This window comes from Xylocopa sonorina, chromosome 6, assembly GCF_050948175.1.
Source record: "Xylocopa sonorina isolate GNS202 chromosome 6, iyXylSono1_principal, whole genome shotgun sequence".
Taxonomy (NCBI): Eukaryota; Metazoa; Arthropoda; class Insecta; order Hymenoptera; family Apidae; genus Xylocopa; species Xylocopa sonorina.
Genome location: NC_135198.1, coordinates 3,774,167 through 3,780,166, shown reverse-complemented (window position 1 = coordinate 3,780,166; position 6,000 = coordinate 3,774,167).

Genomic DNA, 6,000 nt, shown 5'->3' with positions numbered 1-6,000 from the left:
AGACGCAAGACTTCGACAAACAAGTATCAGTCAACAACCGTCTAAAGTAGCAATCGGATAAATTAACCAGAACAGCAAAATAAAAAAAAGGGAGGGAAGAAGAGGAGCAACGACAAGTTTGTCCCCGCTAATTTTCCCTGAAAAAATAATTGCAGACCAAATAGAGAGTCGAGAAGAAACTTGAGCGCGCGCGAGAGCACCGTCGACGTGTCCCGCGCGTAAAGACAGAGGGGCGCCACTTTGCGCCGCGCGAATCACGAGGAAACCTGGAACCGGCGTAGACGGTGCCTCTCGCAAATAAAAGCAAGGGTTTTACGCGAATCAACACACGCGTGCACAGATCAAAAGGACGCGTTTCTGATAATTGGTGGAGATCTTTTTTCCGCGCTCCCTTCGAGCCATCCCGTCGTAAAGGAACCCAGCCGTCACCAAGACATCGAGCGTGCGCGTATGTGCGCGCGTCCGTTTGAGGATTACGCGCGTCTCACGGTAGCCGATGCTGGAGAAATGCGGTATATTTATCTTGGGTGGCCGCGCGATACGCGAACCAGTCATAGTTCTAAGAGACGCCGGTTTCAATGGGGTATAAGAGGGGTTCGATGCAGCCTGGTATCGACGAGATCGAGGGGGTGGCGGCCGCTCGTGCAGTTCAACCAGACGAGGGGCGGACCACCGTCGGATGTCTTTGCTTTACGCTTTACTTTTATTTATCGCCGTGAAAGACGGAATTCATGGCGGCGCTCTGCCACCGCGTCGCGGACTTTTCATGAAAGAGGGAAAAACCAGAGGGTACCACCCACCCCAACCACCGCGCCGCCGCTAAATGACGCCCGGTAATTTCGCGAATGGAATCTCTGCGTCTTTGCGTTTCGACTTTTTTTTTCTTTCCCCCTGTAGATCGTGCAAGATGTCGTTTACATTGAAGAAAAATTTGTCGTGAAATTACGTCGCGCGTAGAATTTCTTCTGGTTCGTTTGGTTCGGTTGGAAGTTTGGTACCAAGATGGTGGTAATCTACGTTTAGATTTCAGTCTTTTGAATAGTTTTTTGAGATTGGTGATTAGTTTGGTTTTGCGTTTGCTCTTTTGGTCTCGTCTGTGTAATCTTGACGACTCGTTAATAAACGCAATTTACAAAAGATTCGAGATCGATAATCGCCACGATGGAATGTAGGACAAGTAACGTTCTTTGGCGGATGTTGGTAAATCTGACGGTAACGAGGAAAAACACAACGAAGGAACAATTTATCAAGATCTGCGATTCATAAAAGGCTTGTAATTCTTAGTCGCGATCCACCTTTGCATTGGCTCCGGTGGGAATACGTAGCAGCTGAGTGGTGTGAGGTTACCCTGAGTGGCTATTGTCATGTTAAGCGCTCGTCTTCCACCCCCGTCGCGGTTTCGTTAGGCTCTGCAGGCTGTTATCTCATCGGTGCTTTTATGGGAAACCTTGCGCCGCATTTTCTTAAAAAGGCAGCGAACAAAGAAGAGGAAGTCGCGGTTATTATACTTCGAACCTCGAGGAATAAATTAATCCCTTCGCCTCTTGCGATGTTCCAGTACCGCGTGGTTTCGTATCATCGAGATGATTGTTAACAGCGATGAATGCACAATAACACCTACTAATAACTTTATTTAAAAGACAATTCTTATTCCAACGATAACAATTCCAAATCACATAGCTGTCTTTCTTTATCCAATAGCAAAATACTGCGCGCGCAGCTTTCCCACATGAGCTTACCTCCACGAAAAATCACAGTGTTACAGTCTCACAAAAATTCGTCAAAAGTGATCTCACACGCACACACATACGTACATACTCTTGCTATTTTTCAATATCGATTGCTCTTGCCACGGGCTATGCACGTGTACTTAATCATATTCAACAACACACACGCACAGAGCACTGCCAGTCGACTTTTCTCACAAGTGGTCACCGGAGGGTCAAAGTTTCAACTCCAGATAGACGTTTACACATATGAATAGAGCGACGACAAGCGGCAGGCCGCGCCGCGGCCGCATCCGACCGAATCCCGTGGAAGGGTCGAGGTCAACCGAGGAGGGTGCAAACCTATGGGACGCGCGGATGGTCCACCGGCTGGAAAGCCGGGAGCTTTTTAACCGGCTACGCTACCCCCCCGATCGGCCGCTCCAGATTAATTTCATCATGAATGTTAGCCCAACACTTGAGATTCAACCGCAGCCAAACACCCTCCACGGTACTCTATTAACAGTTTAAAGCGTATTACAGTCGCGACGCGAGCTTGTCGCGTCCGCGTATCAACCCGACCCGGCCCCGGAAACCTCGCCGGAAACGTTCCGCCGCAAATATGTTATCGTTACAAAATTGCCATCGATCCGTCGGAATGTAATGAATCGAACAAAAATGTACCGCTTTGATTGGAGCACGTTCGCGGTATCCGCGACGGTTTGTTGCTTGGAGCGCGTTTTAATTTCATCGAATTACACGGGATCTGGGGGTGTGCGTCCGATTGAAACGAAACATTTGAATTGGTTAGAGTTTCTGCGCAGAACAGAATGCCAACGAAACCATTTGACTTCTTTAGAAATGTAACGTGTACGAGGTGGAAGAAAAAGAGAAACCCTTACTTACCCTTATATGTATGCATTAAGGATGAGCAAGGCACTGTTGTTATTATCGAAGAGGCAAGACGACAATGATCACGTGATCGATCGCCAATCTAATATTTAAAAAGAAAATGGCGCATTCGTGAAAGACACACGAACCCACCCACACTCTCAAACGCGTTTCAAACGAAATCGAATTCACTTCCGAAAGGACACATCTCTCAGCATTAATAAAGCCAGAGTCCAATAACCGAAATGAAAGTGGGCAGCCACGGAAGCGGGGAAAAGGATACATCGATTACGCGATCGTTAAAGTTCCCGGTGCGGAGCGTCGCCGGTTTCCGGGCAGGTTGACAGAGGCTGCCAATTAGGCGTGTCTGAAAGGTCGTAGCGTCGGGTAAGCTCGTTTCTCGAAGGCGAGGGCCCCGTTCGAGTTAAGAACGCATCGAGGGGGCTGTGGCGGTGGACGGAGCGATCGAAAGAAACCAAAGGCGGGCCGCCGTGGCAGATCTCCCTTTCTCTCCGTCCTTTGCTTTTTTCGGTGGAAATAAAACTGTTGTATCTACTAATAAAGGCGGAGACTTACTTTTAAAAGCGCGTACCGGCCGGCTGCTCTGCTCCGCCGCCGCGTGGCTCCTTCTCTCACCTTCGCGCTGCGTTAAAATAGGAGGGATTAGTTCCTATGGTAGCGCGGAGGCTTAAGCATTGATGAGGTTTTTAAATGGGTTCTCCTTTGACGATGGTTGAGGGGAGAGAGAGAGAGAAAGAGAAGACGCAGGCGTAGCAGAGGTTCAGCTACGCGAAAAAGGGGGACGAAGCGGGACGATATTTACCGGGAGATTAAAAAATCGGGGGGAAAAATTAAGTGTTACGGGGGCACGCCCCCGCGAGGGATTTAATTCTACGTAATCCCCTGCTAAGATCGCCGAACTGGCTCCCCCTTCGACTACCCCGCCGTCTCTGTTCCTGAGACGGTCGTCCGTGAGCTTCAACCCTCCGCCGCGGCGCCCCCTTTTTTATTCCTCCGCCTCTCGGCTTTTTTCCTACGCTCGCGCTAATCGTTCGAAATTATGCCTTCAGAGAAGTCTTCTTCGAAGTTGGACGCGTGCAGGAAAAAAGGTTGGAACGATTATGTTGCGCTTGACGCTTTGCAAGATTTTGAAGGAATTTTTGAGAGAAATGTGGTTTCGTTAGTTTTCTAATGCGTCCTTCTTCTCTTTTTGTCAGTGAACCTCAATGATTATCTTGTCACGAGTTGTCTGTATAATTTGTTGGAAAGAAGTGAACACACGCGTGTGCGTGTGTGTATGGAAACTCATTTGGAGCAGTTTAACCGGACAGTAACCGATGGAAAGTTCATTTTGAGAGGAGTTCGGGTTCAACCACGGGCCTTTTTCCCGCTCGCCAACCCTGCTACCCCCTCCGCTCAAATAATAATGTAGCTTAATTACACGAGGACAAGTCGATATGTTGGCTATACAAATATTTAGAGGGTGAACGAAGAGTAGCCGTGGAACGATGTTATTAGTAAATTAACTGACATCAAAGAAAATGCGAGCGGTGGTCACTTACTCTGCTAATGGAAAGCCGGCATCCACCGACCGGAGATATCTATAGATGTACTTACATACGCGTGTATAAATACATTTCTATGTTTCGGTTGTGCCTATTTGGTACCTGAGACTGGGCGCGATCGTTATGGCCGCGTATATTACCGTCCGCGGTTCCTATCTGGACCAACGAGAGCTCTATGCGCATATACATACACGCGTATCGGTTATCTGATATCAATAACTGTACATTTATCTGCAAGAATGTTTTCACGTTTCAACCAATTTTTTTAGAAACTTATAATATTCTAGTAGGAACAGAAAACAAAATTTCGAGAAGTGTTATGCTGCAGCTTTGTAAACTAGGGTTATTACAATGTATTTTGTTTAAAAGATGATCCATTCCGCTTAATTATTTCATGACACAACTGTGAATTTAAAAAATTGACTGTTCAGCCTCATCGAATTTTCCGCAGTCCAAAAATCGAGGAACAAGCTTAAATATTTAAAACACAAACGCTTTCTTTTCCCCACGATATTTATCGCAGAAAATCGCAAGAATTAAAAGTCCCTCTCGCGACGCAGGTTAATCCAACAGCGCGGCAATTCATTTATCACCGTGATTCGGTGCGATCGGTTAAGAGGATGATGTATGACGCCAGTGACGAAGAAGCGGAGAAGTTGAAAGGGCCACGGCGTTGCTGGTCCTGGCAGCGATTTCCCAGCACCGCCGCGGGTGGGTCTTAAGGGTGATTTCTTTTCGTTTCTGGCTGCGCCGGACTAAATTTCGCGCGTTAAGCCCTCGGTGTAATCCTGCCCTTAATATTCAAAAACGTGATCGCCCTGCCAAGCGGCGACCCCCTCACGGGCGGTCGCGACGCGCTCAACCAACCGAACTGGCGAACGAGGGAAGCTTTTCATATGCTAATTGGCATTCGTCATTTTCTTATGGCGACGACTTAAGTGTGCTTAAGCGTGCTAACTCCTTCTTCTCCGTGGCGCTTCAGCTTGGCCAAGCTGCTGGGACTGGCCCGTGCCATTCTCGAAATTGGACGGCCACGGGGGTTGCGACTCGCTGTCGCGAAGGTTTCGTCGCCACTTCGATGGAATACGAAATCGAATCGACACGCTGTTTTACTGGCTCGAGCTGAGCGAGGGATAAGAACGTTTCAGGGTGGAATAGTTCACAGTGCGCCTAGTGGATCCAGATGGTAGCGGTCAGACGCGTTCTCCAAGTTGCGCTGGACTGACACTCGCTTCGCGCCGAAATTTGAAATTTGTAATTGTTGAAAATGCTTTAGAATGGAAATGTAGCAATTTTGGGTTGGTTACTATGCTTTTTGGAAGTCGAGGTTCTAATGATATTTAGTTGTATAATATCTGCATTTTTTTATGGAATTTGTGAAAAGATATGATTAAGAACCTGATATGTCACACCTTTCTTTGATATAATTGATAATTTTATAAATATAGAATTAAAAGTGTTATACTTAGTGTCGATGATTAGTTAATACGAAATGAGAATACATTTGAGTATGCGTGTTACAAAGCTATAATTGTGTTTTAAATAAACTCGCCTTCGATTGTTCACTGTTGATTTTTTGATAGATCAAAATAGTTGGTGTATTTACGAGATTCGTCAATAATCTTGAACTAGGCTCTGATAACCACGTTATCTATATTGCTAAGAATCACAAGAACCATGAAACGTTACAATTTGAAGGTAACGCTGTGCTTACAAGTTTCCGTAAATTCTCGACGAACTTTCAGCCGGCAAATCTTTAATCGATTCCCTTGTTCCTGGTATTGTTTCGATTACAAAACTATGCGAACACATCAGGCGTCATAAACATCGCACAATGA